At 47.6% G+C, this 23568-nt stretch overlaps 1 protein-coding gene across 7 annotated transcripts in view; it reads right to left on the bottom strand.

Annotated features, from left to right (window-relative positions):
- The window catches only part of BRD3 (bromodomain containing 3), an 853641-nt gene that overhangs the window by 558936 nt on the left and 271137 nt on the right, over nucleotides 1-23568 (bottom strand). The gene's annotated exons all lie outside the window — the stretch shown is intronic.

The raw sequence follows: 23568 nt of genomic DNA, 5'->3' as shown, positions 1-23568 counted from the left end.
AAATCAGGTAAGTCTGTGGGGGGGTTACTAATATTCCTCTGTGTATTCCCTTGGCTCACCTTACTGTTCTTGTCTACTCCTTAGGTGCCGGAATGCGGCGGGAACATGCAGGAGGATGCGGTGGAATGTGAAGATGCTGCAAAGGCCGGCGAGTTCAGCGCGGCGCTGCAGCAGGCGAGGCGACGTGCATAAAATAACTTCTTTCTTCCAGCTCGAAGGCACGATGGATTGGGAATTCAGGTAAGGATCAAAGCTATTGCTCTTGTTCTAACCTTTTCTCCCTTTTTCTAGGAGCTCCAAACTCGAGGCAGCCGTGGCAGAAGGCTGGATGCAGACTTGCAGGCACGGTGAGCGTTACGCTGCTGGATGCAGAACACGAAGCATGTGCTGCTCTTTGGGCGTGGTTTAAATGGCTCCAAAGTAGTCCCAGGTAAGTATTCCTCCCCAGCCCCGCCTGAATAAAAAAATAGTCCCTAGGTAAAATAGTCCCTTCCAAGCCTCATTTGGCTTGGAGCTCTTGCAGGATGGTCTGCATCAGGTAAATTCTACTCTATGAGCCTGGCGCCATAGGCGCCAGGACTGACTCTCCATATGAGCCTGGCGCCATAGGCGCCAGGACCGCACCCAAACAGCCCCAAGCAGGGGTTTTTGGGCTTGCCCAAAATAACTTGATGCTTGCTTCCGGGGTTGCTGGACCTGGTCTGGATTCCCGGGGGTAGGCATCATGACAGTAGATAGGATTTTTTTTTTTTTAAAAGTATCGCCTATCCTTCGAACAGTAGTTCTCACAAGGAAAAACGATATTACCAAAAAGTGAAGCTCAAGGAGCTTGCAGCAGCACTACACAAAAGCTGCTGTGTGCTGAAATAGGGAACAGATGCCATAGAAAAAGATAGAGGAAAGCAGATTCCACCAAAAGAAACCCAAAAAAGGTCCCCACTTACTCTGTCAGTAAGAAAATTAAAAAAATACAAAAGTCCAGCAAAAGGTATGTGGGGGGTTCACCAGGTGAGATGTCAAACCAGATAGAAATACTACCCAACACAAAGAATTGACATCAAAACAGTCCAATTGCAGCAAGAAAGAAAATCCACGCAGCCTTCATTTAGAGCACATCTGTTGCAGCAGAAATCCATTTTCGGAGTATGTCCCCTTTGGGGGGTCTCAACATTTTGCAGTTGGCTTTCCAATTTTTCCTGCAAACTTTCAGATCAAGAACCCACCTGATCATCTCAATGTTTTAGGGGGAACTGGTCAGTTCCCAAGACTGCCACTGCAGAAATACAGGTTACCCAATTCACATGTGTTTGTACGTCATAACACACCACCTTAAGTTAAATGCTACCCTTTCTGGTTGGCATGTTTTAGCCATTTGTGATGAAAACCAATACAGGCTGGTGGCAGTGAACCTTTTTGTATACCTTTCAAGTGAACTACCGTGCACCATGTTTTTTGATGTCGGAAGTACAATATACTGATAACGGCTTCATTTTGTTGCTTTTTAACCTCTAAAGTCAGGAAACTGCAAATAAGGACATGTACTTTAGGGGTACCTGCTCAGGACAACACCCTGTCGGGGGTGTCGTGTGTTAGGGAGATTTGTTTGTATGCTTCATCCCCTCTCCTAGTGAGACCCCAGCACTTGTGCGTATTCTTTCTATCCTGAAGACTGAGGTCCAAGCATGGCCCTCATGACCCCCCCCACACGACTCTCAGAATGCAGACAGAGAAACGACAGATGTACCTCACTCTTCAGCCCTTGATCGCAATCATTAATGTATTGCAGATACGAGAAATGTTATTCTCTCAGATAGCCATTCAAACCATGACCAATCGATGTGGGGGAGATGGAGGTGTCAGCAATCGTAAAAGTAGAGTGACCACAAATTGAGAAATCAATGACGTCATCATTGACATCACGACAGCCGCACTTCGACATGAAGTACATGGCCATCCTTTCACGAACACGCATTAGCTTACTGCATATAGACACGTAAAATATGCTTATCACTCATGGAGGTAGATGACTAACGGACATAGATCACTATATACAACTATATCCTTCGCCAAAGCTGAAACTTGAAGACAAAATATACATATACCTAGCTTGCACATGCTTAATTGCCACTAACATGGAAAGCCATAAAGACGTACATGGAAGCCATAGGCACACTGTGGTTAATGTAAAGAGGGAGACAGACTTCAAATCCATGGAAGGGCTGACAAGATCGCTGCAGCCAGAGGCAGGCAGACGTGATGCACCCCAGCCAAGGACAAGGGGGAGATGGAAGGGTCCCGGATACTAAGACAATAAGCCACCTGCAACACATTCAGACAAAAATCCTCAATTATAAGCAGGAGAGCTTCATTTCATGGCCACAACACACGTGACCTAGCAGAGCAAGACAAAGCCCATTCAATAAAGTTAGCCTGAGAGACGCTGTTCCTCTCAAACCAGGTGGTGGAAAGATACAAGTGTTGCTCACAAATCAACAACTGAATGCACTCTCCCAGGCTTAGATGATCAGAGATGGCAACCTTAGGGAACACACAGCACCTCCATGTTCATTCCCACTGCTTTGAAAAGGTACATTCAGCCTGGTAACCTACCAGAATCACAGGCCTGGGAGGACACATTGTCCAATCCAGAGTCACCTTTCACGTGAGGGTATAATATGTTGCAGGAGCCAATAATTTCTCTACAACCCTGCAACATTGTATTTGTTATATGTAGAGGTGGTCTCAGAAGGAGCCACCAGATATGGCTACCTAGTAGTAGAACTAACCCTTATAGAATGTGTATATAGTTCACCTAAACTGACCAATCTAAATGCCTGATCGGTTTCAGGGACAGAACTTGATTTAGCGACATCACTTCTGGATAAAACCAGGTGCAACATGCTCAGAAGACGAGAACTCCAGAGAATGTGTGTTTTTCTACTGTGAGCAAGGGAGGCTGGAGAAAGGGAGGCTATGTTGTCGGATAGTTCTGGAGGACATCTATTGGGATGAGACTTTCATAGAGCAAACTTGTCTAGAGACCTCATTAGGTAAAACGAGAGCGAAAGAGGAGAGTAGGAGGGGAAAGGGAGAGGGAGAGGCCAGGGGTGGCCTGAGAGCTGTAGAACAGCACAGTGCAGAGGGACAAGGAAGGCAGAGGAGAAATGGAGACTGCAGTTAGATAGGGGAGTTCCTTGCAGATTTTGAAATGTTCTGCTGTGTTAGCGGCCCCAAAGATGCAAGCTTGGCTAGAAGATGCCTTCAAGCGGATGGATAGTCTGTATTGCATTTGGAGCAGGCCAGTGTCTCAGCCGGTCTGCGCTTGCATTTCAGAGAGACTAGGTCAGAGTCATACCAGGAGCTGCGCTCTGAGGCAGGCTTCATGCGGATCCTCATGACAGGGGCAAGGAAGTCCAAAATGTTGGAAATGGACACTCACTTCATTGGTCTAATGACAGAGAAGGAGACTGGGAGTGTGGGCGGAAACCTAGCTGGTAGACCCAGGAGTCCAGCAGAGCATGATCAGACCAGGAGAGAGGTGTAGTGAGGGTTGGGGATGTCAGCAGAGATGAGAGCATCCATGGTGTGTCCAGTTCAGTACATCAGACTGGAGCAAAGAATGGAAAGGGAGAGTCACAGGGGTTGCAGAAGAGTGCAGAGGCTGCATCAGGGGAGTCGCGGTGAATATTGACGTCTGAGGAGGGGAAGCTTGTAGGTGGTGGCCAGGAGAGAAGAGGTGAGGTCAGTCCACTCAGACACCGGACCAGGGGGCCTGTAGATGGTGGCAGAAGAGGCATTCGAAGGAGGAGTAGGACTAAGTGGATATGATAGTAGCAGGGACCCTTTCAGGGAAGATCAGGGCCACTCCTTCCCCAGAATGGTTAGAGCCTGGGCTTAGAGAGGATGTTGTAGCCCTCTGGGAGTGTCAAACTCGCGACAGCTGCCCGTGAAACACATCTCAGTGAGAGTGAGGCGGTCAAGCTCTTCAAGGAGGTGGCGGATGTCAGATGAGTGTTGGACGGAACAGTGAGAGTTGAGGATAGTAAGTGGAGCTGGTTGCCACTTTTTACGTTCTTCTGAGGAGGGGTACAGGAATGTGGTACACCCATCAGTGATGGCAGAAGGAGGAGTGGCAGGAGAAGGGAGGAAGTTGAGATGAAGAGACCCATCAAGAAGGAGGATGGATTGCGGCCCTGGCCCTTGACAGTGCATGTCAGGTAGACATTAATGATGGCCCTAGAGGACTAGAAATATGCCAAGAGTACTTCGCAACGGGTGACACCGTTAATGGGTGAGAAAGAGAGCAATGAGATCATATGGGAAATCCAAAAGGTCCAGAGAGGGAACGACAAAGAGGATGTCAGTGACAGTCTCCCGGAAGAAGCGCGGACATCTGTGTCAGCGATGGGGAGTCCTGGATTGGAGACCAGGAGCTCCTTCTTGAACTTACTCCTTTCAGACTTCGGAAGAGAGCTAAGATAGTGTACGGACATTTTTTTAAGTCCAACTAAGGGCTTAGTGAAGCCATTCGACAGACAGTACACGACTCCACTCTTAGTAGAAGGCTGTACCACCTGAGTATATGGTAGCGTAGACAGAGCAGCCAGGCATATTTTAGGAGGGAGAGATGGCTGTAGGAAAGTACACCAATGATTCAATAGAAACACTTACAACCGGAAGTATTATACAAAAATAAAAGGTTCATTTTAAATACAAGTAGGTCAAGTTAGGTCTTGAGTTAAGTACTGGTTATAGAGTCAAACACATTTATAAAAACACACCACTATGCTTGAAGGTACACAGACCAAAGCATACAATCTTATACAGAATACCCAACAGTAATTATAGGTAAGTCGAACCTCATACACATTCAGTATAGGTCCCGCCTATTCTTGGGGACAAAGGTATAAGCTACTTTTAGATTACTTTCTGTAATAAAAGGGTAGTGGACCCAGTCAGTTATGCAGTGACGGTCAACCAAGAAATCACATAGTAAACAAACTTACAAATAGACTTTTCTAAATAGTGGAACACTCATTCAAGCAACAGTAAAAACCTATACTTATTCAGGATAACAGTTATTCTAGGCGAGTAAAACCTTTTGGTGTAATATACAATTACAGTTGCTTTTCACATCAGTGTAATACAGATTGAGGTAAGCAGTAACTTATTTTAGGATGGCACACAGCTACCCATGCCGTGCTGCGACCTTGCAGGGCTGCAATACCCCAATAGCCTGGGACCTCGAGACATTGTGTGGTGCACAATCTTCCGAATTCTGCTGAAACTTCGTGCGCATCCGGCTGCATCTCCGGAGACACAAATCAAGTACAAAAAGTCCCCTCAACAGAGTGCTGGGCCTTTGTAACAACGAGAATCTGACCGGTAATATTCGGTTTTCTTCTGGCTCCTGAACAAGGCACCAAATACAGAGCTGCATCCAGCCGAGAGGAAACCCTTGCCTAAAGGCTTCCCAGTTGATCCCTGCTGCAAAGATCCTTCCAAGGTCCTGTTTTCAGTCACCACAACAAGGAATCCACCGACTGGGTCTTTGGTTGCAGATCCTCACGTTCTCCTGCTGCAAAATCATCTTCTTTGCTGAGGTACTGTGCTGGCTTGGGTAGTTCACCTACCTTAAGCCTTTGTGATTTCTGTATATCTTTGGGCTGTTTTCTGTGATTAAGAGTCCTCTCGTCCAGTGCACCAAGGCCCACTGCTGGAATCCTCCTAGAGTGTCTTCTGTGAAGTCCTTGGGCCCTCGACTAACTCAAAAAGTAAAGTACTAACAGTCTTACATAGGAACTCTGACTTTTTACTACTTAAGAACCTATCCTGATCTGCCTGTTGGACACTAGACCCTCGTGCCCCCCCCGCCCCCAAACACACCCTTTCTGCCACTGAGAACACTCATGCCCCAAGCATAAGGGAAATACTAAGGAATGGGCCTTTTGCCTAGCAAAGAGAATAAGTGCAAATGTTAGTTATCAACAAACTTTCTTTACAAGTAACAGAGTGGACAGTTACTAAAGTCCTTACTTACCTTGAATGTGTGTTGCACTATTCTGAAAGGTTTGTTGCACTATTTGGACTATAAGGTTGAGTTAATCACCTGTGAATTGGTTGTGCCTCTTTCCCAAAGGTAGTGCTGTTGGTTTCACTTTATTATTCCTGTTAGGATAATTGTAGGAGTGTCCCCCAACTGGGTCTTGCTTCCCCTTACTTGCCATTATCCTGTGCAGAATAAGTCTGCATTGGTTTTACCTACCTAGAATAACTTTGGGTCATTCATAATTACACCTGCCTTTAAGTTGCTTATAGCTCCTGAAAAAAGTGTATACATTTTACTTATGTCGAGTATAACTGTTACCCTAAAATAAGTTAATTATTACAAAACAAGGGATTGCTTCCCTTAGTCTGTGAACTGAAAACCAATTAATTGAATATTACACTCCAAGGTCCAACTCCCCTAGAATAACTCATCCTGAATCAGAGTTATAGGTTTATACTGTTCCTACATTGCGTTTCACTAGATCAGAAACATATTGTCCAGTTGATACGACCGATTTCTTGCTGAGCGTCCCGGTACAACTGATGGGGTATACTACCCCGTTAGTTATTACTGAAAGTAATCTAAAAAACTATTGGTTTTGATTTCCCTAGAACTACTGTTAGGTGTTGCAAATAAGGTTATATGCTTTGGTCTGTGCACATTCAAACAGAGTTGTGTTTTTAGAATTGTGGTATATATAATGCGACAGTACCCATTTCCCCTGCAAGACTTAACTGGGCCTACTTGCATTTAAATAAACCATGTATTTTTTACAATATAGTGTTTGTGTTTCTTTGGACCATTTGTATTACAATTTCATTTGTATTGATTCTACAGCCCTCTCTACCTCCTAAAATAAGCCTGGCTGCTCCGTCTACACTACCGTGAACTTAGGTGGTACAGTCTTATACTAAAAGTGGAGTCTTGTACTGTCAATTGAATGGTTTTAGTAAGCCCTAAGATGGACTGCAGAAAAACGGTCCCAACAGTAGAAGTAGTAACAAAGTAAATAGACTAAGGGAAACAATTTTTCCCAGTACTGACAGCCTGAAGGACATGTCAGTTCCCTAATAACAGATGAGCAAAAGACAGTGTAGTGAAGCTTTAGACTTCACTGCACTGTGAAAAGTACAAGTCAGGATAAAAAATAAAAACAAAGTTTGGGAGTCCATAAAAATGGAACAAAGGTGCAGTGGAGTGAAATCTTTGCTAACAATAGGTGATAAGAGTAGCAGTGTAGTAGTTAGAGAAGATAGGGGTGAATGAAAGCACCATGGAGGGAGAGCGTGGAGAGAGGTTGCACTGCAGTGCCGACACACAACTTTAACAGCAATGCAGCCACCTAGACAGACACAAATATTCTGCACTTGTAGGGGATCATTCTGAAGTTTGCTCTTACTCAAGGAGAGAAAAAATCTTGTTTTCTTTGTTGAATCACTGGCATGTTGGAACTTGTCAAAAAACTATTGGAACTTTGCTGTGAACCAGGATTCTGTACATTCTTTTTGGAACTGCACAGCGAGACAGGATACATTATTCACTGTAATCTTATTTCTGGTACTTGTATCTGCTTAGATTCGCATGCTCTGCATAGTCTGACATCTAGTGGAAGTCGGAGTATTACAAGATTTGTTTTCAGAACTTGAAAACCGATGTCGACAGGGCGTGTTAATAATACTATCCCTAGTGTGAGGAGTACTGTACCCATGGGCCTTTACGTGTCGAGGTCCCTCAGATTCGTTGCATGAAGTGTAGCGCGAGTACAGATGTGCTAAAGCGAAAACAGTGATAACCCAGAAAACATGTATGCGCCTTCTACACCTTTAGGGGAGGAAGGGTGGGTACATGTGAATCTAAGCAGATACAAGCACCAGAAATACGATTACGGTGAGTAATGTATCCCTTCTGGATCTTGTGCAATTGCTTAGATCACATGGTCTGAATAGATTAGCGAACAGTGTCTGGAGTAGGAGGTGGGAAGTGAGAAAGTACAGCAGAAAAAAAAAAAGATGTTTTGGGACAGCTTGTCCCACCTGTGAATCTGCTTTAGAGTGCGTGTGAATGCAATAATGTTGTGTGAACGTATGGATGGAACTCCATGTAGCAGCTTTGCAGATGGCATCTAGAGTGACGTTTGCAATGAAAGCTAAGGTAGCTCCTGTACCTCTGATAGAGTGGGCCCTGTGAGGGAAAGGCAAGACTTTCTTGGCTCAGGAATAGCAGAGCCGTATGCACTGGACTATCCATCTAGAGATGGAGTTCTTGGATATGTGATTGCCTTCTCTTACAGGTGCTAACAAAACAGAGTTGGTCCGTTTTCATTAGAGGTTTAGTTTTGTTCACACAGTACAAGTCCACACATCAAATATATGGAGGCTTATTTCTGCTGAATTAGAACTACCTATCTACCTTTCAAAATCTATATCTACTTATTTAAATGGAACTTGAAATTAACTGTGGTGAGAACATAGGATGCGTCAGAGGACAACCGTGTCCTTGTGTACAATGAAAAAAAGTCTTGTACGAACAACAACTGTAGCTCACTAACACTAGTCTTATGGATGAAATTGCTACTAGGAATGCGGTTTTATAAGTCAGATGTCTTAGGTTTGCCTTGTGCATAGACTCAAAGGGTGGACCCATGAGCTCGGAGAGCACAACAATGAGATCCAACACATTGGGGAGGATTGGAAATTGAGGCGGTTGGGGGGGGGGGGGGATATAGCCTCTTTACCCCTCCATGAATGCCTTAATGACAGGAACTTTCCACCAGGACACCTTGTTTTGTGAAGTGGTGTAAGCTGACCAGGCTGCCAGATGCACTCATGGAATTAAATACTAGGCCTGAGCCTAGTAGGTAAAGTATGTAGTGTAGAATGTTACCTGGAGAACATTCTGTTCGGTTTAGTGTTTGTGGCATGCACCATATCACAAATCTCTTCCACTTATTGAAATAGCAGTGTCTAGTGTTGGGTTTTCGTGTCTCTTTTAGGGTATTGATACACCTTGGTGGAAGATTAACGTGGCCAAACTAGGATTTCAGGAGCCAAGCTCAGACTGAGGGCGCAGATCGAGGGATGATCCCTTGTGTTGTGTAAGCATGTTATACGGGCACAGGAGCTTGATTGGGTCACTCATTGCCAGTTTGAGCAGGTGTGTAAACAAAGTCTCACCCACATAGACCCAGGATTAGAGTTACTTGTTGCTTGTGCATCTTGTGCACTATTTTGCTCAGGAGTGGTGTTGGGAGGCAGGGCGGCAGTGGGGGGCTAAACAAATCTCCACGACCAGTTCATCGACAGGACGTTCCCCTTGAAACCTGGTTGGGGAAACCTGGACGTGAAGTCTGGGCTTTGTGCGTTTAGGCTTGTGGCGAACAAGTCTAATGGAGGGTGAGCCCACTGTGAGAATATTCTGTCTATGATATCTATCGAGTTGCCACTTGTGTTCTTCTGGAAGAGGGTATCTGCTTAGTGTGTCTGCCAGAGAATTGTTTTCGCCCTGGAACGTGTTGAGAGGTTAGGAACATGTTCCACTTGAATGCCCACTACCATATTTCTTTGTGGATCCTTGCTTATTCAGGTAGAACATTGCAGTGGTGCCGTCTGTGAGGGCTTGCACTGTCTGACCTGTGAGATGTTGAAAGGCTTGAAGGGCCTTGAGGACTGCCACTAGTTCCAGGAGTTGATATTTTTGTATCGTGCGGCATGTCCACTGCCCACAGGCTGTGTGATGGAGGAAGTGAGGCCCCCAACCAGCAAGCAAGGCGTCTGCAGTCAGGATCCCTTGTGCTGGTGAAACACAAGAGGGTTTCCCCTTTTAGTAGGTTGTACCTGGACCACCAGAAAAGAGCCAGCACCAAGGGTAGCGAAACAACCACTAGATCGTCCCACTGACCGCTTGCCATCATCGTGAGCAAGCGCATTGCTTTCCATACCAGTCTCTGGCTACCGACCTTCAAGTGAGTTTCTTGCAACACCATGTTTTGTACTCTCTCAGTTAATGGGAAAGCCAGTTCCTCCTTTGTTTTCAGGATAGCCCCTACGAATTGTTTCGTTTGGTTGGGGACTAGACTTTCTTTTCGTTGATGGAAAAGCCCAGATTGAAAAGGTCTATTGTTATTTGCAAATCTTGCAAATTTGAGGAGATTCCCCAGTGATTAGCCAGTCGTCCAGATAAGGGTATACTGGAACGGACCTTCTGCGCAGGTTTGCTGCCACTACCACAAGCACCTATGTGAATGCTCTTGGTGCTGAGGCGATGCCAAAGGGGAGTACTTTGAACAGGTAGTGTACTCCGCCATCTTGAATTGAAGATCTTTTCTGTGCGCAGGCAGCATTGAAATGATCATACGCATCTTTCAAATCCAATGTTGCCATGTAGTCCCCCTTTCAAGAGTGCGATTACCTCTTGGAGCGTGGTCATGCGGGTGTGACAGGTTTGTTTTCAGAGCACAGATCTAATACTGGGCGGATGGAATGGTCTCTTTGGCACAAGGAAGTACTTTGAAAAATACCCTTGTTTGCTGGGACCATCTATGGCGTACTTCTCCAGCAGAGCTTTTACTTCTTCCAACAGAATGTTACTTTCTTCCGTTGGCATTTTCCTTTTTCTTGGCGGGCGGTAGGGTGGTCTTAGTACCAACTCAATACAATAACCACCTACCACAGTGTAAAACACACTTGTCCCCCATTATCCCCCACCAATGCAAGGGGGTAGTGTGAAATGAGGCCTACTGGAGTTGGCATGGGAGGGGACCTGAAGCAGTGTGTCGTTTGGGAGGTGTGGAGCCTCTCCCAGGTGAGGTTCTGCCCCTTCCTATGCCCCTTTTACTTCTACTTTCAAAATTGGAAGGGAAACCTTGACCTTGCGATTGGCTCCAAGACAAGGACTGTCTGCCCTAGAGTTTGAGGAGCCCTGTTGAACATAAGGCTCGTTTGGCAACTGCCCAAGGGATTTGAGTGTTGTATTCCCCCTTAGCACTCTTAAGGGCTCCACCAACATGTTTAAGAGGGTTGCCTGAGTCCAACTTAAACCCCGATTGTCTGAGCCAGGCGTGGCACTTGATGAGGATACCCTCTCCTATGAAGAGTCCTGCATTACTTGCTGCATCAAGGTTGTTTGTCTCAGAAGGCAAACTGATATCAAACTGCATAATGAAAGTCAACAATTGAGCCTTTAGTGGTTCTGAGAATGTTTGGATTTGGCATTACAGGTCATTCCGTTTGTGGCAGCCATAACTAGCTAAAAGGGGTGAGAAATGCAGCCTATGTGGTTTGAGGCCAAAAGCGTCAATTAAGGATTTGTTCCGTGAACAGGGAAGCACTGATAGGTTTCTTAATTAGCTCCTGCATTTTTGCCATTTTCTTGGGGATGCCAAAACGCCTTTCGACGCATATTCTTCGGCGCGTGAAAGGAGGGCCTTTTATGCGCGGTGTCCAAACCGACTTGCTTTCGGACACCTGGCGTGAGGCAAAAGCATATGCTATGGCCCAGAGGACAGTGAAAAACACAAGGCTCTCCTTGGACACTGCAAGGGCTTCGACGCTACCATCGAGAGTCGGCCTTGGGGTTTGTTCTTAGTTTCTTTGTGCTTGTGTGTGCGCTTGCTGCCGGGTGTCTTCTCCATCACAGAGCTGCCGGCCTGCTTCTTGGAGTCTGGGGCCCAACCATGGGGTTCTGACGAACCTCACTCGCCTTCGGCGTCACTCATGACCCCAATACTGCTATCGCTGGAGTCTTCCGTCACGTCGATTTAGGACTTCGCCTGCATGGCGTGAGCGGCCCAGCGTTGGGTCCACAGATCCTTTAAGGTTTTCAGTCGAAAAGGTTTACAGGATTTACAAACATTTCCGGGGTGACCCCTGGGGAGACAGTAATTGCACACTCAGTGCGTGTCCTTCCACAGGAATTTTCAGTGGCAGGTCCGGCAAAATTTAAAGGGAGTTGGTCCATTATTTTTTTACAAAGGCAGATTGGCGAGAAAAAAGGGAAGAGAATGACAGAATATAAATTCTCTAAAGAGGTCAGTATGAAGAACCTCTCCACTCTCTCCCTATTGTAATAGGCCGAAGAACGAAAGACCTGTTTAGGCAGCGCCTGGTCGTCGACCATTAGGTTGTTTGTCGAAAGCCATGGAGCAGTCTTAGCAGTGGAGCAAAGTGAACAATAAAGGAAAGAACGTCCACAATTAAACTTTCAACTAATTATAGGTATCAGCCTGGAAGAGAACTCTGCATTTGCGACATACTTCAATGGCAGAGAAAAAACTCGGCGCTTGACGAACCATGGATACAGTACATGTCACACTTTGAAAACAAATCTTGTAATACTCTGACTTCCACTAGAGATCTGACTAAGCAGAGCATGTGATCTAAAGCAGATCCACAAGCTCCAGAAAAAATCTTTGTTACTTTTTAAACTGCCATATATTACCTTAATGATTTATCGTATGCATAAGTGTGAGGGACGGATATCCTTGTTAGAGTATTTTCTTTAGTTTGTTTTAGACAGGGACCTGCTCGTCAGGGTGGGGATAGTGTAGCATTTGTTGGGACAGATTTTCAGTACTCTGGACTGGTGGACATATGTATAGAAGACCAACCTATATTGTGACAGGGACAACTCTGGTGAGCTGTAGCTGTAGCCAAACCAGTTCGGGTAGTAAGGACAGGTGGTCTAGGTTAAGTTCCTCAGAGGTGGTAAAGCTTGTAAGGGGTCCACAATGAGGTCACCCAATGCGAACCACAGATTGCATTAGACAGGATATATACAAATACAATGCTTATTTATTGGGCAAAACACTATAGAAAAAAGGACTACTAGCATGTGGAGTTATCAAACACTAAACAACATTAGATATGTATACATTCACTTATTATAGGGCATACTATATCACAAACTCCTGCAAAGGAAAGGTAATGTTAATAATATGCACTCAAGGTCCATAGAGTATGATCCCCCAACTTAAATTGTCCAGCCCCAAGTTGTCTGGGGCCTTTTGCCCAATAGTTCAGGTAAAAATTGCACAGAATCTTTGAAGCAGGACAAACTGCAGGTAGGGTCTCTGAGGTCGAGTGAAGGGTTGTTAAAGTACAAGTTAAACTTGCTAACAGTGGTAGCCTCAACTTTCGGAAGTCTTGCGCAAGCAATTAATGGCAAAGCCAAAAGTTTTAGAATACAGTTTATTATAAGCCCATTGACTTATAATGGGAGTTTAGGGGTAGGTAAAAAGCTCTGTAACTTAATCCCCCCCCCCGTACTCCGATTCTTCCCCAGAATTGGCAGGACAAAGCAAGAGGGTACGAGGTTGCTTTTCCTGCCGAAAGTCGCAGTCCTCAGTTTACAGGGGTTGCAGATTCTAGCTGATCTCCGGTTGGTGTCTTCCACTGTTGCAAGGACTCTCGATTGAAGAATGCAGCTAAACTCTATGCTGGACCCTTCTCGGGACGGACTTCGGGTCAAGCAAGTGATTTCTGATGGTGGTCACTGCAGCACGGCGATGCAAAAAGGGACTCACTGCCATGGTCAGACTTTGCCTCCATGTAGGGTCCCCTTGGTGCATGGAAGCCGACCTTTCCCAGAGTAGTCTCATAGGGCCAGCCGAGGATCCCCACAGTTACAGGTCGAAACTCGGAACAGTGGGTCACCGGCAGCATGGCAGCCCAAATTCAGAGATGGTCAGCGACAGGACGATCCTGTGACACTTCCAAAGGTTCTTAGTTGCAGGGTACCGAGCAGACGTCAAGAACGGATGTTGCCGCAGCTCCTTCGCAGGACTGCTAAAGATCTTCAGAAAGACAGGGCTCCTCCAGGACAGCAGCAGACGTTGGTAGCCAAGCCTTCTTCCGACGGGCCACTGGTTTCTTCATAGTTTTCACAGCTGGATAGGATTCTTGGCTTCTTCAGGTTTCTCCTAGATCTGAGGAATGGGTGCAGGGGTCCTCTTATCCTAAAAGCCAGGTAAGGGCAGCTGCCCTCACTAGCCAATGACTGGACTAGCCCACACACCCAAGCAGTGGTCCAATCAGGACCACTGGCAGGAACATTCATGCATATGACTCACACTGAAACCAGTTTGTGGATTGGGACCAGACAGTCCCAGCCCACATCTTGCCAGCAAACACATCCCTCCAGTAGCCTGCCAAAGGCTTCTGCTTTCCCAGGCACTGGAAGTCCTTATAAGGATTTTCCTGGCCGCTCAGGCCAGGAAGAAGTCTAAAGAACAAGATGGCAAAAGGACAAGCGAAAAATCTCATGGCACGGCCATGTTTGACCAGTAGCCACAGTTGTTAGCCAAACGCGGTAAAGTCCTCAAAAGTGGGAAAAAGTCACTGCTGCCACCAGCTTATCCTTTTAGCAAACCTAGAGTAACCAAAAATCCTCTGAGTGTTAATCTAGGGCAAAACAAAAAGTGTACCCGATTGTACTGCAGTGTAAACTGCTTTGTACAATGATAAGTTACAACAAGTGATACAAAGTAACCAAAAGTAGTAACATGACTAAGTCAAACAATGATTCCCAGTACTGAGGCTGAAGGACATGCCAGTTTCCCCCGAACATGAGCAAAAGCCTGTATAGTGAAGCTGAAGGCTTCACTACAAAAATTACAGGTCAGAATCAAAAAGCAAAACATGGTTCTGTAAAGATGGAATTAAAGGTGCAGCAAAGAGAAATCTTTCCCAACTGTGTTTAATCCACCTTTTTCTTTATTAAAATGGCATTTGTTGGTACACCTTCACAAAGTTGTCCGCCTTAGATTTCTGACCTCTCACACAACAATTTTCAAGACTCCTTTTCATGAACATCTTTTCCGATTTTTGGGAATGGCAGGGTCAACAAGTAAAAGAAAAAGGCTTTCTTCAATGCATCCCAATTGTAAATATAGCATTTATCAATACCTACCTTAGTTCTACTCTCGGCCATCAGAAGAACAAGTTACTTACCATATCTGGTATTGTTCTTTCGATGGGATGTCCCTCCAACCTATTCCACATCTATGACAGGTAATGTCCAAAGCTGTGCTGCTTCGGAACATTTTCGGCAGTGGGCGTCCTGCGTTGATGGCGTCAATCCATTGTGCCTCGAGGGCCTCCGTCAAGGATCAACGTCACTGGATGTTATATATAGGATGCACGGCGCCCGTAGCCTCAGTTATAGTTTTTTCCCCAGAACGTGTGGCACCAATCTCCTGCCAGTATGACTGCAGAAAGTCTTGCAAAAACAGATATGGTAAGTAACTGGTTCTTCGAGGGGATTGTGTCCTCCGACGTATTCCACGTCTAGGACAGGCTCCCAAAGCAGTACCAATTTATGGAGGTGGGAAAAGAATTTACAATTTCAGAATTCCCAATCAAATGGCTGAATAAAGGACTGCCTTACCAAAGGCCAAATCCTGCCTTGGATGAAGTCCAAGGAATAGTGTCTCACAAAAGTATGGACAGAGGCCCATGTGGCTGCTTCGTAAATATTACGAATAGGAACGCCCCTCTGTAGAGCAGTGGAGGCAGCCACACCCCTAGTAGAGTGAGCCAGTAAGCCTATTGGAGGGTCCTTTCCCGCCAAACGGTAACACTCAGATCGTCAAAATGATCCATCAGGACAAGGTCTGCTTGGAAACAGCCTGATACAAGCGCATTCCAGCATAACCAACAAAAGAGGTGATCGTCCACTCTGACCCGAGACATCCGTGAGAGATAGAAATTCAAAGCTCTCCTAGGATCCAACCTATGGAGCCTCTCCTCTTCCTTACCAGGATGTGGAGAGGGATAAAAACGCTGGAAGATTCACCTTCTGGCTCAAATGAAATTTCGACAACCTTCGGTAGACAAGAAGGCCACACCTGCAGGACAACCGTGTCCTTATGGAAAACAGTAAAGGGTGGTTTGGCGGAAAGTGGCTGCAACTCACTCACTCTGCGTGAGGTAGTAACCGCAACTAAAAAAAAAAAAGTTTTAAAACAGTCGCAATGGACAAGAATATAATGGCTCAAACTGAGCTCCCATTAGGAACTTTAAAACCAAATTCAAATCCCATCCCGGCACCTGGAAAGGCTACGGTGGAAACACATTAGTTAGCACTTTTAGAAACTGGGAAATCAAAGGGATATTAAAATAACAACATTCCTCAGACGAGCGCTTAAATATGGACAGTGCCGCCAGGTAACTCTTAATGGTACCCACTTGCAGACCCTTGTGGGCTTAAGAAAGCAAAAAAGACAAAACCAAAGGAATGGAAAATTGGAAAGGATCCACATTCTGTACCCTGCACCAGTCACAACTTTCTCCAAAAGCAACGGTAAAGGAATTTTGTTGCGGGCCTTCTGGCCGAAAGCAACACCTCCATCACGTCTTCAGGGAGGTCCCAATCCTTATACCTCTACCTTTCAGATACCAAGCATGAAGGCTGATAGACTTGACCTCAGGATGGAGAACCAGACACCCCCCTCCTGTGAGAGCAGATCGTCTTGTTAGGGAAGACGGCATGGAGGGCAGATGGACATGCCTAGAAGGTCCGGGTACCACGCTCTCCTGACCCATGCCGGAGCAATGAGGATTATTCGGGAACCGAACCTCTGCAACACTTGTGGAACGACGGGGACTGGAGGAAACGCATACAGCAGTGGGAAGGACCACTCCACTATGAACGCGTCCCCCAAGGCTCCTCTTGGAAGAAATTCCTGCGAGCAGAATATTTCGCACTTCCGGTTGACACTGTGGCGAAGGGATCCACTTGTGGGGTTCCCCAAAGGGCGAAGATCTCCAGGAGAATCTCCTGAGCCAACTCCCACTCGTGAGAGATCGCGCTCTGCCTGCTCAGAGTGTCTTCCGGCGCATTTTCGTCTCTGTCCAGATGAACTGCTGAGATCGGAATTTCCTGCTGGATGGCCCAGAACCAGAGCTGCATTGCCTCCCTGCACAACGGGAGTGACCCTGCCCCCCTTTTTTGTTGAGGTAGTGCATGGCCACTGTATTGTCCGTCATAATCAGGACATTCTTCCCCCGCACAGATGGCAGAAAAGCCTTGAGGGCTAGCCTGACGGCTCTCAGCTAAAACAGATTGATGTGGAGTCTGGACTCCGACATAGACCAACGTCCACTGGCTGTCAATTTGTTGGCATGAGCGCCCCCAACCTGTGAGGGATGCGTCCATCACAAACGTCACCTCCGGCCATGGTTGTCAAAATGGTGCTGCCTTCATCAGATTGCCTTCGTCGGCCCACCATAGAAGATCCTGGGCGACTGAGGTCGGAATCTCGGGATCCGACATCCTGCCGGAGAACTGTGACCACTGCATCTTGAGAGCACACTGCAGAGATCTCATCCGCAGCCTGGCCTCTGGCACCAGGAAAAGGCAGGATGCCACGAGGCCGAGCAACCTCAAGAATTCGAACGCTGGAACACTCTGGGCACATTGAAACTTGTCCACCAACTGCAGAACGTGATGAGCCCTCACCTGGGGAGGCGAACACTGCCCCGGGGATGTGTCGAGCACTGCTCTGATGTATTGGAGCCGCTGCGTAGGTGTCAAATGTGACTTCTTTAAATTGAGGGAGAAGCCCAGCTTGTGAAGGGAGTGGCAAGTGACGGACAGATGAACCGGGGCTTGCCCGGGAGAGCGCGCCCTGATCAACCAATCGTCCAGGTAGGGGTAGACGTGAATTCCCCCCCTTTCCTGAGATACGCTGCCACCACCACCATCAGCTTGGTGAAGACCCTCGGGTGGAGGTCAATCCGAATGGCAGGACCCGAAACTGAAAATGGGAGTTGCAAACCGCGAACCTCGGGTACTTCCTGTGCTTGGGATGAATCGGCACATGAAAGTAAGCATCCTTGAGGTCCAGAAACACCAACCAATCCTGAAGTTGAAGGGCCTGGAGGACTTGAGAAAGTTACCATCTTGAACTTTTCCTTCCTTTGGAGCTTGTTCAACCAACACAAGCCCATTATGGGTCTCAATCCCCAGTCTTTTTTCAGGATAAAAAAAAAGGGGGCGTGCGGAATACCATCCCTTGTTCCTCTCCGCTACAGGCAGTTCTATGGCGCCTTTCTCGAGCACTGATAGCATTTCCTGCGCAAGGAGCGGATCCGGACGCTTCAAAGAGAGCTGCCCCGGTGGATTGCCGTAAGGCCTCTGCCAGAAGGGAAGACAGTAGCCGCGGGCTATGATCTCCAAAACCCACACATCTGAAGTAATGGCCTGCCATTCTCCAAGATGCTGGGCAAGTCTGACCCCAACCGGCGAACCATGGGACATGGCCTCATGACTGAGCGGACGCGGCAGTGCCTGAGGGCAAAGACGCAACTGCACGAGCGGCTTTGGCACCCAGAGTTCCTTGTTTTCCACCCCGGGTACTCCTACGGTGGCCCCTTTGACTGGCAGCTCCTCTCCATCTACCAAAGTAAGAGTAGTACCGAAAGGAACCTCCCCTCCATTGCTGTCCCCTAGGACGAAAAGGCGGAGGTTGACGTACTGCAGCGCTCAAAGACCTTGCTGCAGCTTTGGAGGTCTGCAACCTCTCAAGGCTCTCGTCAGCCTTCCTGCCAAACAGATGAACACCATCAAAGGGCATGTTCAGAAGATGGGATTGCACATCAGGAGCCAATCCCGACTTCCGCAACCACGCAAACCTGCGTATCATAGTGCTCGCAGCTATGGACCGGCTGACAGTCTGCAGTGTCAAACCCGACAGACCGGACTCACACATGGAATCCTTGCCGTATTGCACGAGGGCTAGAAAACCATCCTGTTCCTCCCCTTCGGGAATATGCTCAGCCGCCAAAGACGAACAGTTCTACAGAGTGTGTGTAAATCTCCCTAAGGCACAAGTGGAGTTGGCAGACTTCAACGTCATACCCCCAGCCGAAAATACCTTCTTCGCCCAACCATCAAAGCACTTATCGTCCCTATCAGGAGGGATGGTAGGGTATGCAGCCTGCTTCGAGGAGGCCGTAGCACCACCAAACTCTCCGGAGTAGGGTGCATTGATAAGTAGCAGGGGTCACCACTGGATGGGCGGTATTTCTTTGGAAGCAACTTATTAACTACCGGTAGACTCTCTGGACGCCGATAGGAGGAATCTGCATGCGCCCCAGGCTCAGGCCGGCCAAACTCCACCTCCGGAGAGGTGTCAAGGCCACTAGCATTATGCAATGACTGACGGAGTTCCTCCATCTGACTATGCACAGACAAAAGGTCATCAGGAGGCACAGCCATCTCATCAGACAATTCCTCAACCTCTGAAATATCATGTAAAGGTTGAAAATTTTCCAATTTAGGAGGAGGAACAGAATAGGGCTCAAAAACAAGCCTCACATACTTACTGAGAGCCTTCTTCAGAGTTTCCACAGCCCTCAAGGGTAACTCCGGCAAATCCTCCACAAACGGCGGCGAGGGCAACGGGGAATCAGCGTCGACCGAGGCGCTGACACCTTCGAGGGCAGAGCCTTGAGAGAGTCCCTCGACCGACACGGCACCGATTGGGTCGCCACCTTCTTCGAAGGCTTCACAGGTTCCGGCGGTCTTTATGGCGTCGAGGACCGGGACCTGGATCTGGCACGGCTATGGCGATCTCCCTTGTCAGAGCGTGACCTTGATGTTACGCTCACCTGGTTTCCCACAGGGGCTTCGATCGGACCCAGACAGCTGCGGTCTCCACCAACGTGATGCGTAGTGCAGAGATGACAGTCTGGACTGGCCCGCCTAATCTTGTCTGCTGGACTCGTAGAAGTATTCTCCTGCAAGTAGAGAAGGGGATTTTAGCCACCCGTGGACTTTAGTGATGCTCTTCCTCCCCCCCCCCCCCCCCCCCAACTGTTCTCGTTCTCCCCACTAATCACCTCCGATATCTCCTCTTGGTAACCTCACCGTATGTTTTTAAATGATCAGCTCTCCATCCTACATGGCATGCAGGGGCGCGTAGATACCACTTCACTGGTTTGAAGGTACTGGAGGAGTTCCAGAGGAATATTGACTCCGGTGTCTATAAAGTTCAAAGAATTCAATATGTCCGATGTTCACTCTTGTTCCATTCCCTCGTTAGGTTGCAATTGGGTCCAAAAGAATATTGCCTGGAGGCAGCTGATGGCGTTCAGGTAAGAGTCTGTATTACCAAACACTGTCCGGTAAAAGTTGCACGAGTTTAACTTGCTGTTTTCTCTCCCTTTATAGGTGCAGCATAGGAAGATGCGGCGAATTAAAGGATAATACCTCCGGTGGTAAAGCAGGTAAGCCTAGGTGGCAAGAGATTGTCTGTGTCGGTTTTCTCGGCTCACCTTGTTATTCCTTTTGTTTTCCCCCCAGGTGCTGGGTTTTGACGAAGAAAATGATGGAGGCAGCGCCGAGTCGTAAGATGCGGTGGACTGGTGAGTATAACGTGGCGTTGCTGCTGGCGAAGCGACGCGTGCTGAAATAATGTCCTTTCCAGGCTCGGAGCTGTGCTGGGTCCGGAATCAGGTAAGGAATCAAAAAATGTCTGTGCTCTAACCTCTTCTCCTTTCTTTTCCTTTTGTCTAGGAGCTCCGGATTCGAGGCGGGCGTGGCAGAAGACTGGATGCTGACTTGCAGACACAGTGAGCGTTACGCTGCTGGATGCAGAACACGAAGCATGGGCTGCTGTTCGGGCGTGGTTTAAATAGCCTGCAAAGTAGTCCCAGGTAAGAAGTTCCCCAGAACCACACCCGAGTGAAAAATAGTCCCTGTAATAAAATAGTCCCATCCAGGCCTCATGTTGGCTTGGACTCATTTGCAGCATGGTCTGCATAAGGTACGTAAAGTCTATGAGCCTAGCGCCTAAGGCGCCAGGACTGAATCCAAACAGCCCCCAGCTGGGGCTGTTGGGGTTTTAATAAGTATCTGGATGCCTGCCCCCGGGGCTGATGGACTCAATCGGATGCCCGGGGGTAGGCATGACACTTGACGGCTCCCGATGATCGTGCCGACTGCACGAACCCGAAGGCATGCGAGTGGTGGACCGAGCCTGTTCCTTGCTGGCTTCTTTCGAAGTCGTGGCCGGAACGCCTTGCGACTCAAAATCTCTCTGCCGGCGGAATGAATCCCATTCGGCCGGCACCGAAGACTTGGCGGGACAAGTTCAAGCATCTGGCAGAGTCCTCCTCCAACAAGGACGGGCAAGGCAACCGGTGACGGCGCTTCCTAGAATGCCTCGACGAGGCAGAGGAATGGTGGGAACCACTCCTAGACCGAGACCCCCTGGATTTTCGCCGACGCAGAGAGTCGTCCCTCGAGTCATCAGGTCAAAAGCCCAGCAGACTTCGATTTATGGGGCTTAGACACCCTATCTACCTTCATCAATTTCTTCTTACGTTCCCGCAAGGCCTTAGACATCAGGCACTGGCAATCTACGCAGTCGTCGGTGGCATGGCTTTCGCCGAGGTACCAGAGGCAGATGTCGTGCGGGTCCATGATGGACATCTTCGAACTGAAGTCCCAACATTTTTTAAAGCCTGACTTCGGGCTAGTAGAAGACAAAGACATTGCTTTTGAAGAGAAGAATCAAGCGTGCCGAGATTCCGAAGCAAAACAAGTTTGCGGAAAAAAACGGAACTGAGGCTACGGGAGCCGTGCGTCCTATATATAACATCCGGTGATGTAGACCCTCGAGGGACAATGGATCGACACCATCGACGCAGGACGCCGTCTGCCGAAAATTTTCCAAAGCAGCACAGCTGTGGACCTTACCTGTCACATGTGGAATACGTCAGAGGACACAATCCCCTCGAATGCTTAGTTACTGGCTGGAAAATACACAAGTATATTCAAGACACATTAAAGTGAAGGGGTCTGTCATGCAGAGGGACATGAAGGTGTGCTATATTACATAAACATTTATTAAGGGCTTTAAATGGAGTTTGGAAACTATGTGGATGCAGTTCACAAATTAGTGAACCCACAGTCTCAGGATTGCTTTTCCTAGAACTCAGTAGCTAGTTAATTCACTGAGAAACCCAAGGGCGTTCTCACATCTATTGCCCTGGGATCCTCTACGCAGCTGGCCAAGGAAATGCCATCACTCTTTGATCCCGTTGCTGAGGGCGGAGACACGAGGGAGGATCACCTGGCTGAAGGATTTTTGGCAAATGGGAATATAGTGTCCTCAAGTGAGACACAGTATTTCCCCTTTCATTTCATGATGAACCTTTAGTCCCAGAAGCCTTAGAGGAATATTGTTATTTTGACCAAAGGGAATGGGGTAACATTAAAAAACCAGAAGGATGGTGTGAAAGAATAAGGTGCACGCAGGCGAGACATGGTATCCTCTTTTCCCTACCGACGACCAACCTAACCCCTTCCTCCACATTTATAGGTTATTTTAAGTCAACACCCATTGTTTCCCCACATGTAGACACAGACAGTACTGTAGACCCTGAAAGTATTGGGACGAAGAAGAGGCAATTGGGAGAAATGAAAACTACAAGCTCTTACTCTGGTACTGGGACGAGCACAATGCCTGCTAGGAGCATTGAAGGTCAGGCATGTCCCTTTAAATGTGGTCAGGCAGGTCTGATTAGCCATCCACACCTACAGATTGTCAGGACCTGCAGGTGTATGAAAAGAGACCAGCATACAAGCAAAGGAGGCAACATGAGAAGCAGGAGGACTGATGGCGCAAGCAGGAGGGAACTTTAAACACGCAAAGGTCTGCAGGAAGAGGATCTGTGGCAGCGTGGCAGAATAGCTGGGGCTCCGTGGAACAGACCGAACATTGTGAAGGGAGCCGAGTGGAGAGGCTGCCCCTTTTCAATATGGAAAACAATGCTTGATCCTGTGTCGGGAGGTCGCCACAGGGGAGTGTGAGGGACAGGTGCTGGACCCCTGAATTCATGCAGAAGGCCATACGATCCAGACTGCTGGGAAGGCTCTGCACACAATCGGTGATTTTCTATCAAGTAAGAAACCCAGTGTGCAAACGTTTGAACTCTTCATTCTAATGGAATACTTTTTATCGGAATGGTCGCGTATTGAAGGAAACACGTTTTTCGAAAGTCTGAGGGCTGGGCTCTACAATTAAAGGAAACTGAAGCGTTATTAAACCATGGCTTGAATTAAAAGTGTTATGGGGTGCTGACGAGCAACCAGCTCATGCAGACGTGAGCCCTTGCTGTTCTGCTGGAGCCGCTGAGATCCTGAAGTTTATAATCCTAATTGTAGTTGAGATTATGCTGTACTTATATAACGCTTGCATCGTGGAGAGCTCCTGCTGCGATCTCCAGCAACATCAGGTAAAAACGGTTCACTAAACCCGTTTCGGCTGACTCTAAAAACTGCGAAAAAGGCAACCTGCCATCTTGTTGTGGCGGCTAGCAGAACTAACTGTGGAAGAGAACCGTGTGCTCGTTGTGTGCCCTATGGAAGGGGCACAATAAAAGCGCACTCAACTTCTGGGATCGGCCACAGGCAGTGAAAATGGTTGGACCCGGGATCGACTGATGTGGCCCAGGACCCGCTGTGGGCCTCCTGAAAAGAAGTTCCAGCATTGCTCTCGAAGAGCCGCAGCCGGG

This window comes from Ambystoma mexicanum, chromosome 8, assembly GCF_040938575.1.
Source record: "Ambystoma mexicanum isolate Mex_15411 chromosome 8, UKY_AmexF1_1, whole genome shotgun sequence".
Lineage (NCBI taxonomy): Eukaryota > Metazoa > Chordata > Amphibia > Caudata > Ambystomatidae > Ambystoma > Ambystoma mexicanum.
This window is presented reverse-complemented; position numbering and strand designations above follow the sequence as displayed.